The sequence below is a fragment of the Salmo salar genome, chromosome ssa01 (genome assembly GCF_905237065.1).
Source record: "Salmo salar chromosome ssa01, Ssal_v3.1, whole genome shotgun sequence".
Taxonomy (NCBI): domain Eukaryota; kingdom Metazoa; phylum Chordata; class Actinopteri; order Salmoniformes; family Salmonidae; genus Salmo; species Salmo salar.
In genome coordinates this window covers 27,508,469-27,527,370 of record NC_059442.1, presented here as the reverse complement: position 1 = coordinate 27,527,370, position 18,902 = coordinate 27,508,469, and positions in this window count along the sequence as shown.

Genomic DNA, 18,902 nt, shown 5'->3' with positions numbered 1-18,902 from the left:
ATAATACACAGGCCACCCATGTCTGGTCTGGAGCGTGAAGTCACAAGATCTGCTGGTTGGCTACTGCGTAGCAACCTAGTGGTGCCAAAAGCCTTGGTCTGTCCAAAAAGCCTATAAAAATTACGATCGCCAGAATAGTCAAACAAAAATAATTTAGACGGACGTTTTGGGCTCTAAAATTTGTTTACAATTATCAAGTTTGAGCCCCACAGTGAAGTCTTTTTAAGTTCGATACAAATTGACATATTTAATTAAATAGTGATCCATTCTGACTACTACATTTGTCTTCACACAGGACCACGTGCTGACACAGGCCAATCACGGCCCGGCAGTTAACGAGGAGGCTCGCGCTCCGAGGCCATAGACATTGGCCATGTTTGAGAGCATCAAAACCATATTATAAACTGGGTGGTTCGAGCCCTGAATGATGATTGGCTGAAAGCTGGGGTCGATCAGACCGTATACCACAGGTACATTTATTTTTATTCTTCTAATTACGTTGGTAACCAGTTTATAATAGCAATAAGGCACTTTGGGGGTTTGAGGTATATGGCCAATATAACACGGCTAAGGGCTGTATCCAAGCACTCGTGAGGGAAAAAAAGTATTTGATCCCCTGCTGATTTTGTACGTTTGCCCACTGACAAAGAAATTATCAGTCTATAATTTCAATGGTAGGTTTATTTGAACAGTGAGAGACAGAATAACAACAACAAAAATCCAGAAAAACGCATGTCAAAAATGTTATAAATTGATTTGCATTTTAATGAGGGAAATAAGTAATTGACCCCCTCTCAATCAGAAAGATTTCTGTCTCCCAGGTGTCTTTTATACAGGTAACGAGCTGAGATTAGGAGCACACTCTTAAAGGGAGTGCTCCTAATCTCAGTTTGTTACCTGTATAAAAGACACCTGTCCACAGAAGCAATCAATCAATCAGATTCCAAACTCTCCACCATGGCCAAGACCAAAGAGCTCTCCAAGGATGTCAGGGACAAGATTGTAGACCTACACAAGGCTGGAATGGGCTACAAGACCATCGACAAGCAGCTTGGTGAGAAGGTGACAACAGTTGGTGCGATTATTCGCAAATGGAAGAAACACAAAAGAACTCTCAATCTCCCTCGGCCAGGGGGTCCATGCAAGATCTCACCTCGTGGAGTTGCAATGATCATGAGAACGGTGAGGAATCAGCCCAGAACTACATGGGAGGATCTTGTCAATGATCTCAAGGCAGCTGGGACCATAGTCACCAAGAAAACAATTGGTAACACACTACGCCGTGAAGGACTGAATTCCTGCAGCGCCCGCAAGGTCCCCCTGCTCAAGAAAGCACATATACATGCCCGTCTGAAGTTTGCCAATGAACATCTGAATGATTCAGAGGACAACTGGGTGAAAGTGTTGTGGTCAGATGAGATCAAAATGGAGCTCTTTGGCATCAACTCAACGTGTTTGGAGGAGGAGGACCCCAAGGACACCATCCCCACCGTCAAACATGGAGGGGGAAACATTATGCTTTGGGGGTGTTTTTCTGCTAAGGGGACAGGACAACTTCACCGCATCAAAGGGACGATGGACGCGGCCATGTCTTGTCAAATCTTGGGTGAGAACCTCCTTCCCTCAGCCAGGGCATTGAAAATGGGTCATGGATGGGTATTCCAGCATGACAATGACCCAAAACACACAGCCAAGTCAACAAAGGAGTGGCTCAAGAAGAAGCACATTAAGGTCCTGGAGTGACCTAGCCAGTCTCCAGACCTTAATCCCATAGAAAATCTGTGGAGGGAGCTGAAGGTTCGAGTTGCCAAACGTCAGCCTCGAAACCTTAATGACTTGGAAAAGATCTGCAAAGAGGAGTGGGGCAAAAATCCCTCCTGAGATGTGTGCAAACCTGGTGGCCAACTACAAGAAACGTCTGACCTCTGTGATTGCCAACAAGGGTTTTACCACCAAGCACTAAGTCATGTTTTGCAGAGGGGTCAAATACTTATTTCCCTAATTAAAACCTGTTGAGGCCAACAGCCAATGGCATCGCACGGCGCGAAATACAAAACCAACTAAAATACCACAATTCAATTTTCTCAAACAAACAACTATTTTACACCATTTTAAAGATAAGACTCTCGTTAATCTAACCACATTGTCCGATTTCAAAAAGGCTTTACAGCGAAAGCAAAACATTAGATTATGTTAGGAGAGTACATAGACACAAATAATCACACAGCCATTTTCCAAGCAAGCATATATGTCACATAAACCCAAACCACAGCTAAATGCAGCACTAACCTTTGATGATCTTCATCAGATGACACTCCTAGGACATTATGTTATACATGCATGTTTTGTTCAATCAAGTTCATATTTATATCAAAAAACTGCTTTTTACATTAGCATGTGATGTTCAGAACTAGCATACCCACCGAAAACTTCCGGTGAATTTACTAAATTACTCATGATAAACGTTGACAAAATACATAACAATTATTTTAAGAATTATAGATACAGAGCTCCTTTATGCAATCGCTATGTCCGATTTTAAAATTGCTTTTCGGCGAAAGCACATTTTGCAATATTCTGAGTACATAGCTCGGCCATCACGGCTAGCTATTTTGATATCCGCCAACTTCGGGGTCACCTAAACTCAGAATTACTATTAGAAAAATTGGATTACCTTTGCTGTTCTTCGTCAGAATGCACTCCCAGGACTTCTACTTCAACAACAAATGTTGTTTTGGTTCCAAATAATCCATAGTTATATCCAAATACCTCCGTCTTGTTCGTGCGTTCAGGTCACTATCTGAAGGGTAACGCGCGAGCGCATTTCGTGACAAAAAAATTCAAAATATTCCATTACCGTACTTAGAAGCATGTCAAACGCTGTTTAATATAAATTTTTATGCTATTTTTCTCGTAAAATAGCGATAATATTCCAACCGGGCAACGTTGTATTCATTCAGACTGAAAAAAAAACATGGCGAGTTCTTATGACTGCGCATCTCCAGTCTCACTGTCCCCAGGCTGACCACTTACAAACTCTGCTCCTATACTTTGCCCAGAGACAGCAGACACCCCATTCCACTTTCTGGCAGCTTTAGAGAGCCAATGGAAGCCTTAGAAAGTGTCACGTTACAGCACAGATGCTGTAATGTCGATAGAGATGCAACAGAAGGACAACAAATTGTCAGACAGGGTACTTCCTGTATGGAATCTTCTCAGGTTTTGGCCTGCCATATGAGTTCTGTTATACTCACAGACACCATTCAAACAGTTTTAGAAACTTTAGAGTGTTTTCTATCCAAATCTACTAATTATATGCATATTCTCGTTTCTGGGCAGGAGTAGTAACCAGATTAAATCGGGTATGTTTTTTATCCAGCTGTGAAAATACTGCCCCCTATCCTAAAGAAGTTAAAAGGCAAATCAATTTATAACATTTTTTACGTGTTTTTCAGGATTTTTTTGTTGTTATTCTGTCTCTCACTGTTCAAATAAACCTACCATTAAAATTATAGACTGATCATTTCTTTGTCAGTGGGCAAACGTACAAAATCAGCAGGGGATCAAATACTTTTTTCCCTCACTGTACCACACCCCTTTGGGCCTTATTGCTTAAATGTATCATGGGTAAATTGTGACTGACTGACTGATCTACTAATATTACTGAGTGCTTTCTGATCCAACCATAGATTCATACCCTACCGGTCAAAAGTTTCAGAATACCAACTCATTGAAGGGTTTTTCTTTATTTGTATTATTTTCAACATTGTAGAATAAAAGTGAAGACATCAAAACTATGAAATACCACATGGAATCATGTAGTAACCAAAAAAGTGTTAAACAAATCAAAATATATTTCATATTTGAGATTCGTCAAAGTAGCCACCCTTTGTCTTGATGACAGCTTTGCACATCCTCTTTCCATTAATCATCCTTGAGATGTTTCTACAACTTGATTGGAGTCCACCTGTGGTAAATTCAATTGATTGGACATGATTTGGAAAGGCACACACCTGTCTATATAAGTTCCCACAGTTGACAGTGCATGTCAGAGCAAAAACCAAGCCATGAGGTTGAAGGAATTGTCCGTAGAGCTCCGAGACAGGATTGTGTCGAGGCACAGAACTTGTGAATGGTACCAAAATATTTCTGCAGCATTGAAGGTCCCCAAGAACACAGTGGCCTCCATCATTCTTAAATGGAAGAAGTTTGGAACCACCAAGAGTCTTCTTAGCGCTGTCCGCCCGGCCAAACTGAGCAATCTGAGGAGAAGGGCCTTGGTCAGGGAGGTGACCAAAAACCCGATGGTCACTCTGACAGAGCTCCAGAGTTCCTCTGTGGAGATGGGAGAACCTTCCGGAAGGACAACCATCCCTGCAGCACTCCACCAATCAGGCCTTTATGCTAGAGAGGCCAGACGAAAGCTACTCCTCAGTAAAAGGCACATGACAGCCCGCTTGGAGTTTGCCAAAAGGCTAAAGGACTCTCAGACCATGAGCAACAAGATTTTCTGGTCTGATGAAACAAAGATTGAACTCTTTGGCCTGAGTGCCAAGCATCGCGTCTGGAGGAAACCTGGCACCATCCCTACCGGGAAGCATGGTGGTGGCGGCATCATGCTGTTAGGATGTTTTTCAGTGGCAGGGACTGGGAGACTAGTCAGGATTAAGGGAATGATGACCGGAGCAAGGTACAGAGAGATCCTTGATGAAAACCTCACCTTCCAACAGGACATCGACCCGAAGCACACAGCCTTGAGTGGCCCAGTTAGAGCCCGGACTTGAACACAATCAAACATCTCTGGAGAGACCTGAAAATAGCTGTGCAGTGACCCTCCCCATCCAACCTGACAGAGCTTGAGAGGATCTGCTGAGAAGAATGGAAGAAACTCCCCAAATACCAGTTTGCCAAGCTTGTAGCGTCATACCCAAAACAACTTGAAGCTGTAATGGCTGCCAAAGATGCTTCAGCAAAGCACTAGATATAGGGTCTGAATAGTTATGTAAATGTCATATTTCCGTTATTTTTATTATCTTTGTCATTATCCGGTATTGTGTGTAGATTGATGAGGGGAAATGCAATGTAATCCATTTTAGAATAAGGCTGTAACGTAAGAAAATGTGGAAAATGTCAAGGGGTCTGAATACTTTCAGAATGCACTGTATATGCCAATCGGCCTGCGCATGGGTCCGGTGCAAAATAATACTGATTGTTAGTAGCTAAGAAGTTCTCATGGTGTATGTCCTCTGCCATTAATATATCAGAAATCATTTATACCTTAGATAGTCATAGTTTGCACACACATGTTTAGTATGTGTCAGTGTGTGTTTATGCCTTGTCAGGGAAATGTGTCTTCACTCAGAGTAGTCTGGTTCATGTGTGTGAATAAAGACGCAGGCCTCCGAAGCCACACTGGCAATTGAGAAAACAGGTTTAACATTTACAGACTGTGATTAGGTGTATTTCTACCTGAAGCGGAGAGCGGTCTCATGACACTTGTGGATACACACCAAAGGCCTGGAGGACACACAATCTTCACAGCTCAATTATCTCCAGTCACACATAGATAACCATTCAGCCAGTTACTTGGTAGTCCTCAAATCAGTCTTCATGGGTATTACAGAAACGGAAAGTACCAAAGTTAATGCCCAGAGTTCAGAATTACTGTAACGAGAGGGCTCCCTCTCTTCCATCCCTCTCTTCCATCTCTCTCTTTCCCTCACACTCTCTCTCTCCAACATTCACACACAGTACAGTCTCTCCACAATTGGCTTATTTAGCCAGCCTTAATGAATTCTGCCCATATGCCCTGAGCAGCTGCCGTGTTGCCCCTTCCTCCCACCCCCGCAGAGCTGCGAAGTGCCCATCCATGTAGAGACAACCTCTAGCTGTCTCTCTGGAGATGGCAGCGCCTGCCACTCCTCTGCTGGCGCCAGGCTGCTGGCGTTTGAGGTGGACGGCTCGCGGGCGGAGGACCCAGATTAGGCCGCAGTGATCACGGGTTGTGGCCTCTCTCAGACGATTGGCCAGAACACCAGTGGATCATAGTGGGGATTAGAGAGGGAGAGGAGACGCTGTTTGGCATGTGCCTGCATCCAGCTCCTCAAAGTGACCTCTCTCTGTCCCTCATACTCTCCTCTTTCCGCTCTCATGCTCCCCCTCCCTCTCTCTTTCGCTCCATCTCTCTTCCTCGCTCTTATATCCTGATGCTGCAGCAAGGCTCAGAATGACCTCTCGGTAGCTGGGCGCACAGAATTTAATCACGTCAAACCATCTGTAACACATACGTTATTTGTACGAAGAGAGACGGCCCTTGCTCCTAGAGCTCCTCGCAGTGTAGATGTATTTGGCTCCAGAAGAACACAGTGTCATGGAGAGGTGAGCAGAGACTTATTTGTGTGCCTCTGATCAAATGTAGGGAGCTATTTAGAGGATAAGGTCTCATTTTGTTTGAGGTCATCATTTTTGGGGGGGAGTGATGGTGATTTACTTTTCGAGGTATTATTTTAGTGGGATCCTCTGACCAGTATTTAATGTGGAATAATTGCAGCTCAATGGAATAAAGAACTCTTAGGTTGAACTCTTATCATTTGTCAGGGTCCCATATAAAATGTTGTAGCTCTTTCATCAGAAGTTACATCAGTTTTTATATAAAAGCGATGTTCTCACCCGGTATTTATTTAGTAGAAGTTGTTTCTCATGTGAATCTACACTGGTTATTTTTTATGGAAGTTTTCTTATATTTTTTAAGTCCAACTGTAAAACCTTGAGAGGACACCAAGTTTACTGGGTCCTTTATCTGGGTTTTTATTGGATCCCTGTGTGGAAATGACTCTCTGTGTGGAAATGACTCCCTGTGTAGAAATGACTCCCTGTGTGGAAATGACTCCCTGTGTGGAAATGTCTCACTGTGTGGAAATGACTCCCTGTGTGGAAATGTCTCACTGTGTGGAAATGACTCCCTGTGTGGAAATGACTTTTCACTTTCTGGCAAAGAAAACAAACAGGGGAAGTAAAACAGTTTTTTTTTTAAATGGACCAAGGCCTCCTTAAAAAACATGTTTTTTTTCCTACTCGGGGATGACAGTTTTGTCTTAATGTATTTTGATACAGGGCGCTAATTGGAAGAAGAAATAGAGATAATATGCTTCCAACTACCCCTTATATGCCGTGGTGTTGACAGAAGTTTATACATTTTATCTAGTCTCATTATCTGCCTTCCACATGGCCCAAAAGCAATATGCTGATGTGTAATTAAAGTGTTACGAAAATGAGGAGATGTGAAGATAGTCTGAGCCTTCAGCCGGGGCCCCTCACACACAGAGTGACGGGTGAGGACAGACACGCCAATGCTCACGGGATATTAGGAGCGGACCTGCTCGTTCCACCAGGGGCCACGTGTCTGGCCTGTCACAGGCCTCCGGCAGTTACTGGCCTGGCCAGGGGTTTACAGGCTGAGTCAGGTGCTACAAGCCAAGCCTGGATGTCCAGCTTCTCTGATGAGTGATCTGGTTTGATTATTCCAGAGATGCAGTAAATAAATCAGCAGACCCTGAGTTTGTTCATTATTATGCTTTGTAGGCTATATGTAGGATGAAACATTAGCAATGTTTTAACTCTAGGGCAAATGTCGACTGCACTACATACGTTCTGTTTACATAGGCAACCTGAATGTAGATTTTATATTGTGGAAGTAAATGCAACCATATTCAAATACTTTCAGTGCACTTTGAAAATGACTTGAAAAAGTAGAGCTGTTTAGCCCCTGTATTGATTTGCCACAAAGACCTGATGATATTTCAAGTTTGAAAGAGAAATCCCCGTCATAGAACTGAGGCAGGCAGATCAATATCATTTTTTGATCAAAAGGGGATTTGCCTTTGAAAGTAATAGATTAAACAGATGTTTTATTTTCCATTAAATATGCTGCACCTTTATACTGCGAAACTACAGGGGGGCTTTGAGGGGAGGGGTTCTCCTGACCACTTTAAAGACAAAGCTTTAAATTTAAGAGTCCAAAGTTGTGTGAGTTGGGAAAGGGTTTTCAGTTTCTACTGTGCTGTTTTTTTCCTCTCCTTTTTTGTTAATATTCTCTTGCTCTTAGTCCTTTTTTAGTTTACCCCAGGTGGGCTTGGACATGAAATGACTAGGACGGCAGCAGCTTGGAATGCCCCTGGGCATCTTACGGGTGTCAGGTTGTCAAAGGGCTTGGTAGTCGGGGGGGATGGGTGTTGGTGTTGAGAAGGGAGGGTGGTGTTCATGGGAGGTTTTTTCAAGTACAAACCAACCAAGAAAAAAGCGTATGTTCTTTTAGTAACGCAGAGATTGGCTGAATTCATTATTATTATTTTCCTCTTTTTCCTCATATTTTTTTTTATAGGTTGGGGGGGACATGAAATACAGTCAGGGTCCACATTTGTCATGTATTTTATTATTTCGTCTTTTCTCCTCTCAGTCCAGGACGCGAGGCCCTTCATTTTTCACATGAGTGGTTTTCTTATCTTTGTGGGCCCTCTCCACTGGCCTACGAGTGACTCAAAGGCAATAAAACACAAAACATTCTGTAAAACACGGGCGACTCACGCTGTGGAGGCCCTGCAATGCCTCTCTGGGAAATTATGATAATAACTCAGCGGCAGTCAGAGTGGCCAGGGCGCTGGAGAGGCCAGGGGGCAGGGGATAGGGTTCACTGAGGCCTTGTGGACAGGGACAGTTCAAGGTGAGGGACTCGGCGGCGCGGTGTGGTGGCACCCCCTATAAACCCTCTCCATCACGGAGAACGCTGGCTGCAGACGTGTGAACCTGTAGCACAACCTGTTTGTCTTGAAGCCGCTGGTGATAAAGAAGGGGCTGATGGGAAGGAGAGGGCTAGTGTGGGCCAGGCCCCATGGCAGTGGTGAGGTTAGGTGGAGAGCTTTTCATCTCCAGCAGTAAAAAAAACACCTGAGTCAACAGACTGAAACAATTTGCCCTCAAATGGGCAAAAACATCTACTTTGGTTGTTGTACTTTTGATCTTGGTACTTCATATTATTCACCATACCTCCAATTCAGTCCTCAGTCAGAGTCACCTCTCAGTGACCTCTATTTCATTGTGTTAGTGAATGATAAAAAGTGGTTTGTCAGAATATCTGGATCTACAGAGATGTGAAACTGCTGTGCTATGGACTGTATTGTAGTGGACATGTCTTTGGTTAGTGAGGGGGAGGATGTGGTTGTGTTACCTCAGCACAGACGGTGTCTAAGTGAAGAGGAGTCAGGACAGGAAGAGGGAGTGCAGAGTGTGCGCTCCACCACTGAGGTGCTGACAGGGGGGAGAGAGAGGAGCTGAGATCACACCTGCTGCAGCACAGCATCTCCCCAGCAGGGCTCCACTGGAGGCCCAGGCTTCTTCTGCCATCTGTGACGGAGGTTAGTTAGGCCAGTCCCAGCCCCAGCCTCCTTGCCTGCCTGTGGAAGAGGGAGAGGAGAGCTGGAGACTCCATCTGCTGAGTGCCTGTGGTGGTCTCATAGGCTTGCCGGGGGGAGGGGGGCACCAGGCCTTGGTGGTTCATCCGTGGGGGTCTCACAGTGGCAGACCACACCACGCTGCACCCCACGTCACACGCCAGCTGGCCAGGACGTTTCCTTTTACCTTGTATACAGAGACTAATGACCACCACACACACATAGACATCCTCAGTCCACACACAGCACCAGGTAAAGGATGAAGGAGGAGAGGATAGTGGTGGGTGGGAGAGAGAGTTTGGGGGGAATTCTTTAGTTCAAAGTTAAGAGAGACACACATGCCTAAGTAGGTTACTTTCTAAATGTAATCCATTACAGTTACTAGTTACCTGTCCAAAATTGTAATCAGTAACATAACTGACAGTAAAATAAAGGATCCATCAGATGCATTTGGTGTGTCATCATCTTACTTGTGGTTAGACTCGCTCAGGTGGAACAAACTTAAACGTGCGCCTTTTTTCAATGCTGAACTGAATATCATTGAGACAACAGTACGGTGTCATAATGTATTTTTTCGCAAACATCCTTTCTGAATTTAAAAGTAAACCAAGAAGTAATCGTCTAGTTTTTCAAAAGTATCTGTAATCTGATTACAATATTTTAGCTGGTAATGTAACTGACTACAGTTAGTTTTTCTGGAATCGGATTACATGTAACTGCTTACGTGTAATCAGTTACTCCCCAACCCTGTATAAGAGTCAAATGGTTACAGTAAAGAAAGTCTCCTATGATGAGGACCGTGTTCTGCTGTGTGATTTGGACACAGTGAAAAGCATGTGACAGTAATCATCATGTTAAGGTATGCGAGGGACATCTGAACATGCACAGCCACCCAGCAACAGCTTGTTGAGGGCTACTGTCAGTCTCTGTATGTACCATCCAGAGGTTACTTCACAGACCCCTCTGAGAGCCCACTGGGCATGCTCAAATCCACAGTACTGGCAGAAGCCATATGAGCCCAATAACCAGGCTCAGAATGACAGTGGGAGACCACTGAGTCCACTTTGTAGGCTAGGGGTTCTGAGTTCACTGCATCACAGAGTTAGGCGGTTCCCTGTAAGTCCATCACTTCATAGACCTCCTGCCTGCTACTCATGCCCCTGGAGCTCCACCCAGTAGACCCCACAGAGCCTATGAAGTGCAGTGATTCATTTCTGTTCCATGTTCATTGTAGTTCATCTTGAGGCCTGTACAGAACACAACTCTCTGTGAACATAGCACATGATCACTGTGTGGAAACACCTGTGTGAAAACCGTATTGTTTTCCTTGGCACCGGACATCTTTCCACTATGATAAAGCTATTTCATCACAGTCCACTTAATTAATTAGGCTGTTATACCCTTGTGCTGAGATCTGAGGCTCACATACAGATTTCTACTAGGAGTTTGTGGAATGTTGTATGAATGAATGGACAGTGTCAAGGGTCCTCTTGTATCCCATCCGTCCTCTTCATTCTAGATCTTGTTGTCTAAGTCAGCTGCTGGTGTTGTTGTCTACCAAGCTTCTATTTCTCAGGATTTCTCTTCTTTCAATCAAATGACTAATATTATTAGCATCCAGCACTAGATTATTTCATATGCCTTGCTATCTCATTTGACGTCTAACCCCTACTGTCCGCAACAACACACATTTATATACAGTATACAACAATGTATATCAAAAAATATATACAAGCAGGAAAGGAATGATGTGACATTCAGCGTTATTCCCTTGTGCCACGCAGAAAGAGCTAACAGGTCATGCGGTGACACTGAGCGATTGGCAGCCCCCGCTTGTCCACTGGAGTGACTTAGCTTCATCTACAAACTCGCAATAAATATCTGGCCGTCATTTATTTTAATTCACTCCTTTCTTGTCCAGACGGAATGGATTCTTAACCTTGTAGGACAAGGACACCCGCATGCTGCATGCCTTCGCCGCTAAATGATTCTTCATTCTTCTGGGTAATAAAAAAAGGAGTCCAGCAGTGTAGCTCAAACTGTCAGCTCCAATGAAAAGCTTGCCTGAAAATGTTGTCACTGAACCCCTGGACAAGGAAAAGGGGGGGGGTTAGAGTGAGTGAGGGAGTGACGAGAGAGAGAGTGGGGAGAAAAGAGAGAGTGAAAAAGGGAGAGAGCGGGAGAAGAGAGAGAGACCTCCAGAGTGATTTATTTGCCAAATCAGGACACAATGAGTCGATTATGAGTCCTCTAATAAGAGAGAGTGTTTGGGGACCCACTAATTGGGCATGATTGAGTTGCAGTCTGGGAGCCTGTCGAAAAGGGAACCTGGTCGGCGGCTGTCATGCAATCATCAGCTAATCAGAGCTTTGAAATTAAAACTGTGTGTTTGGAGTAGAGGAGGGGATAATGGCAGGGCCAAGCAGGACATCTGGGTGTACTGAGGAGTGTGCAAGTGTGTGTTATTGTTTGTGTGTGTGTGTGTGTGTGTGTGTGTGTGTGTGTGTGTGTGTGTGTGTGTGTGTGTGTGTGTGTGTGTCAATATCCTGTTTACTGTGCATGTTGTGTTTGTTTGCATTGGGTGGGGGAGATGTGTAACCAGGGAGAAGAGACATACTCAGTGTTGTGGCCTGTTAGTCCTGGCTGAGGTCTGTGCTGCTCCTGATGAGGAGGACAGTGAAGGACCTGTCAGGTAATCAGGCTATAGGACCATTTAGGGCCACTGCCCTTCCTGGAACGTGTGCACAGTATGTCTTTGTTTAAAATGTTGTCCTCTTCTCTAGTCTAGCATCATTTTTATTCAAATATATAGAATGTTAAAATATAGCTTTTTTTAAATATAGAGTTTTGAAATGAACAACTTTGAATTCTGTGATAGACCTTCCTGAGATTGAAACTTACTATAGGCAATATGCTTACACTAGTATACCCCATCCTATCTTTTACAATATTCCTCCAGGTTTGTGGGACATTTCAATACTGATATGTCAGTATATAAGCCCCATCAAATTATGTTTTACTCTTATTACATTTACATTACATTTAAGTCATTTAGCAGACACTCTTATCCAAAGCGACTTACAAATTGGTGCATTCACCTTATGATATCCTGTGGAACAACCACTTTACAATAGTGCATCTAAATTTTTTAAGGGGGGGGCTAGAAGGATTACTTTATCCTATCCTAGGTATTCCTTAAAGAGGTGGGGTTTCAGGTGTCTCCGGAAGGTTATTGACAGGCTGAAATGTATTTTGCAGTCATATTGTTGTTCCACAAACAACAATGTGATTTATAGGGGAAATTATACTTGGTATATGTTCTTGATTTATGTTTTTTATTTTATTGAATTCTTCCGAAGCTTCTGTGTATGGAAATGTATTAATTTGTGTAGTAATGTATGAATTAATGTAGAATGTGCAAATAATCCGATTTTTTTAAAGGAATTTTTGAATCCTCCTTGTATTTGTATTGATCAGCAGGGGGCAGTGTTTATCTGCAATGCTGAGAGGATCACACTACGCAGTGTAGCCTACTGTGGTTAACTTCATAAAACGCTGGGGCAGGTTAAATATCCGTATTTGTGGCTTCGGGCGTTGAATGCAGTTTAATTGTTTAGTTGTAACAGTATTTCGTTATTTGACGTAAATTGGCTGATTAGGACGTAATAAAGTCTAATCACATAATTACAGGTTAGATTGGGGTTTTCTTTGTAAAATGACAGGGTAATCGTGCAACTTTATTTCAAATAATAATTGCAGCAGTCTCGATAAGCCTATGGCTCCTATATGCTTCATTCATATTTAAATTAATAGGTCTACTGCTATATTATTGTAATTCGATAATTTGCATGACTAAAATTATTCAAAAAATGTAAGCATAAACTGCACACATGTACTTATGTTCAGTAGCCTTTGTTCAAAATGTCATATTGTGTGATTAGGTATAATATTTCAACAAACGGAAATATGTTGACCGTTTAGGCTGAGTGACCAGTTAAGCTACTTTCTTTTTTTTGACAGGTGTTTCATTTGAAATGTGATATATTTACATGCGAGGAAGTCCATGCATTGACCTTGCCCATACAGCCAGCCCTGTTTCGTAGTGACAGGTGGATTGTATATGGCCACCAGCTACTGTAGATGACCTGTAAAACTGATGCGATATATAAAAATGAAGGCCCAGTGAGACCGATTACAATTTTACAATGATTGTTTTATTTTCAAAAACCAAAACAACGGTGTTATTCTTAGAATCACGTCGAAATGAATCCATGAAAACGTTATTTAAAAATACAAGTATATAGTCATATGTGGGCTAAACAAATAAAATCAATGTATATATTTTTTCTTATATTATTGAATTAAAAACAATGTTCCATTCCAAAGATGGTCAAAGGAAGAACGTGTGGATGCCTGGAGTCATCTGATCATTTCGCCTAAACCAGTGTTTATTGTTGCGTTGTACGGTAATTTCATTACTTTGTGATGCTTTCACATCAAAGTGCATTCTGTAGATCTAATACATTTAAACCATTGAATAAGAAGTATTCCATAAATACCAACAACAATCGTCACACCTTTTCTGAAAAAGGAATAGGGTTAGAGGCCTAGATATAAAAACAGAAACAAAATGTTATCATTCTAGGGCAATATTCTACATAAAATCTAAATCATACATTTCTAAACATAGAAACTAATAATCAAAATGCTCATTTGAGTTCATTTGAATTCATTTGAATATGTGAGATGACTATCCTTTGAAAATGACTTTTCCAAAATAATTATATTTTTAGAAAAATGTAGACTTTCATTAGGTGTGCATCTGGATAAGTGACATAATGAAGGTTGTCTCCAGGACACCAGGTGTGAATCTTTCAGACTGTTTGAGGGAAAATCTGTACATGTTGCATTTCTTTATTTGTTCAAATTGATTATCCAACTGTTTGATCATTTCCAGCCACTCTGATACATCTCTCACATCTGCCTGCTTACCAAAAAACAACCTTACTGTGTGCTCCAATGTCTTGTCTAATTGTACATGCGCCTTATATCTTAAGATTGCCTCGCTATAACATTTTGAAGTAGGTTTAGGCTTAAATGGGATTAATTCCCCAAAAATGTCCTTTGCTCTTCCTCCCATAATTTAATTTGCAGGATCCACAGGATGAATAGCCAAGCAGGCAGTGATGTGGAACCTGGAGGACGGACCTTGCCGGGTGTCCCTGCGCCACAGCACCACAGCCTTACGTTACCTTGATAATATCACCTCTGCCCACAGCCCACCATACAGGACATAGCCAGGGAATCCAATTATCCTACCTCAAATGTGTGGGAATTTCTTCCCTTTTTTTATGGTCTGGCTGGCTCCAACATTCCACTGTACCTGTGAAAGCTACAAGGCAAGTTGGAGGGACTACTTTTGTAGCAGAGATTTTGTAGAGCTGAGGCAGTGTCCATATAACTCCAAAATGTCTGAATTTAGATTGGGAAACTGGAATGTTTTGTATATTGTATTGTGATGTAACCTACAAAACATGTCAGGCTTTTCATAACCCAACCAACAAGCTATTACTTTTTTGACTGATTGGAAAAGACCAAGATAGTGTCAAGGTAAATATTTTATTTGAGTTAAATCTATACGTTAGGGCCTCCTGAGTGGTGCAGCGGTCTAAGGCACTGCATCGCAGTGCTTGAGGCGTTGATACAGACCCGGGTTCGATCCCAGGCTGTGTCACAGGCGTGACCGGGACACCCATGAGGCGGCACACAATTGGCCCAGCGTCGTCCGGGTTAGGGGAGGGTTTGGCCGGCCGGGATTTCCTTGTCCCACCACGCTCTAGCGACTCCTTGTGGCGGGCCGGGGCACCTGCAAGCTGACTTCGGTCGCCAGTTGGACGGTGTTTCCTCCGACACATTGGTGCGACTGCCTTCCGGGCTAAGCGATCAGTGTCAAGAAGCAGTGTGGCTTGGCAGGGTTGTGTTTCGGAGGACGCATGGCTCTCGACCTTCGCCTCTCCCGAGTCTGTAGGGGAGTTGCAGCGATGGGACAAGACTGTAACTAGCAATTGGATATCAGAAAAAAGGGGTACATTTTTTTAAGTTTTTTATAAATCTATACGTTAGACAGTTGACATCCCGTGCAATGCTATGTTTTCAATGAGTTTTCATGGAAGCAGTGGTTTACACCTCTATGGTAAATTACAAAATGCTGAATGTCCTGTTTGCCTCAAAGAGCCTATAATAAGAGAGAAGGGTGAAGGACACACAAACCCAAACCAGAGTTTAAACCAGCACTCAGTTTTGGCTGGAAGTCAGGCAGGTCTTTTTGACGACTGAATGGGCGCAGGCCCCCGACATGCCCGGCCCCCAACTGGGTTTGATTTAATTAAAAGGAAGAGGGCGCATCAATTTCAGCATCGTTGCAGGGAGATGACAGTACACAAATTGAAAGTAAGCAGCTCGGCAGGGCCGGGAGGGGGCCAGTTCATCATTAACATGGAACACAATTCTTTGTGCAATGTAACAAGATTAGAAACATTATCATTCCACCGCCAGACATAAAGTCCCTGTCACAGCCTGGGAGAGAGGAGAGGAGAGATGGGGGATCCCAAGTAGGCACTTGGGACAAGTATTCCGATATATATTTGAATAGGATATGGGGGAAATCTGCCGAAGCGCTTTTCTTGACTTGTAAACATTGTCTAGTTGAGGAATTGAGACACTGGTGGTCAGTGCCGTTTATGATGAGGGAAGATTTTTTTTTCATGAGCATGGCCATATTTATATTAAAGCATGTTGGATGACAGTCATTCATATTCCATTCACCCAGTTCAATGTAACATTGATGGGTTTAGGCTACTAGATGACTTATCTGGGTGTGAGGTATAGAAAGCACATAAGAGGGAGTGGTCCAGAATGATGGTGGGGAACCCAGCAGCACTCTATCCTTCCCAGTCCACCAGGTACTTCCAGTTGTGACCCCGACAGTGCACGTCCAGAAGCTTCCGGACGGTATAGGCAGGATAGTCATCAATGAGCTGAGGGGGTGGAGGAGCTGCTGCAGGAGGAAACGGGACTGGAACTGACAGGTTTGATCAGGGATACATGGAAGGTAGGGTGGATCTTGAGAGGCTGGGAGTTTCAGGTGAACATCAGAGGGGTTAATGACACGATCAATTTCAAATGGACAAATGAATCGGGGGGAAAGTTACTTAGAAGCCACCTTCAATGGCAGGTCCTTCGATGAGAGCCATACGTTTTGGCCTGGAGTGTAGACTGGAGCTGAGGCACAGGCGCCGGTTGGCTTGGGTCCTGGTGGACGCACAAAGAAGGGCAGCCCGGGCCTTTCTCCAGATGCAATGACAACGGCGCATATGGTCATGGACTGACGGAACCGCCACCTCGACCTCTTGGGCGGGGAACAAGGGGCGTTGATAACCCAGAGCACACTCGAAGGATGACATACCTGACGAGGCGTTGGTGAGGGTGTTGTGGGCGTATTCAACCCAGGGTAGCTGAGCCCTCTAGGAGGAAGGGTTAGCCGAAGTCACGCAGCGCAGGGTAGTCTCCATCTCCTGGTTGGCCCATTTGATCTGGCCGTTGGTCTGGGGGTGATATCCAGATGAAAGACTGACATTGATACCCAGTGCTGAACAGAAGGATCTCCATTACTGGGATGTAAACTGGGGTCCCCTCTCGGAAACGATGTCAGTAGGAATGCCATACAGACGAAACACATGGGACACCAGCAGGTCCGTAGTCTCCCTGGAGGACGGAAGCTTGAAGAGGGGAATGAAGTGAGCCGCTTTGGAAAATCTGTCAATTATGGTGAGGATGACTGAGTTACCGTTAGATGGGGGAAGGCCATTGACGAAGTCCAGAGCTATGTGTGACTAGGGGCGACTGTGTATGGGAAGAGGGCGAAGCAGGATGGAAGTGGGTTTAGTGGAGGTCTTATTCCGGGCACAGATCGAGCAGGCTGAGACAAACTCCGGACATCTCTCTCCATGGTGGACCACCTAAAGCGCTGACGCAGGAAGGCGAGGGTCTGGTTCGATCTCCCATGAGATGGCAGCAACGATACACGTGGATGGCACAATGGTATCTGCCTCGGAACCAGTGTTGTCGGCAGTGAACTGGCAGGAGAGGGCGTCAGGCTTGGTATTCCTAGAACCAGGGCGATAAGTGAGTGTGAAGTTGAATCTCCTGAAGAACAATGCCCACCTGGCTTGCCGGGAGTTCAGACGTTTGGCGGTCTGGATGTAGGACAGGTTTTTATGGTTAGTCCACAATATGAAGGGGGTTACAGAGCCCTCCAGCCAGTGACGCCATTCCTCTAGAGCCACCTTAACTGCCAGGAGTTCCCGGTTACCGATGTCAAAATTTATCTCTGCAGGTGAGAGCTTACGGGAAAAGAATGCACATGGGTGGAGCTTCTGATCAGTGGGGGAACGTTGAGACAGAACAGCACCTATACCGGTGTCGGAGGCATCAACCTCCACGATGAGCTGGAGTTCTAGCTCTGGCTGGGTGAGGATTGGAGCGGAAGTGAAGCTGCGCTTGAGTTCCTGGAAAGCTGCCTCTGCCTCAGGGGTCCAATGGAACAGAGTAGTGGTGAGAGGTGCTGCCAGACTGCTGTAGTTGCGGATGAAACGCCTGTAAAAATGTGCAAACCCCAGGAAATGCTGTAGCTGCTTCAGGTTTGAGGGTGCAGGCCACTCTGTGACTGCCCTTACCTTGGTGGGATCCATACGTAACCGTCCCTGTGCAATAATATAACCTAGGAAAGACACAAAGCATGGAACTCACATTTTTCAGCTTTAACAAAAAACATATTCTCCAAAAGCCATTGGAGAACTTGGCGACCATGTTGCTGGTGCAAAACAGCAGGGGTGTTAGTGAGACCAAAAGGCATGACCAATTACTCAAATTGTCCAAGTGGTGTGTTGAATGTCATTTTCCACTTGTCCCTCTCTCTGATGCGGACAAGGTGGTAGGCATTCCGGAGGTCGAGTTTGGTGAGCACCATGGCACCATGGCACCATGGAGGGGGGCAAAAGCAGAACTGATGAGTGGCAAGGGGTACTTGTTCTTCACAGTGATGTTATTCAGCCCACGGAAGTCTATGCACGTCCTCAGCGACGCATCCTTTTTCTTTACAAAGAAAAATCCAGCGCCTACCGGAGAGGAAGAAGGCCTAATATGCCCTGCAGCCAGGGAATCCTGGATGTATACCTCCATAGCCTCCTGCTCGGAGCAAGAGAGGTTATACAACCGGCTACAGGGGAGAGGTGCCCCAGGCTGGAGGAGCTCCAGGCTGGAGGTCAATGGCGCAAGTCGCACGGCCGATGAGGCGGCAGCGACAGGGCGTGGTGCTTGCTGAACACAGGAGCTAGATTGTGATGCTCGAGAGGGACTGATGACAGGTCTGTAGGTTCTGGAATGGACTGGGGCACA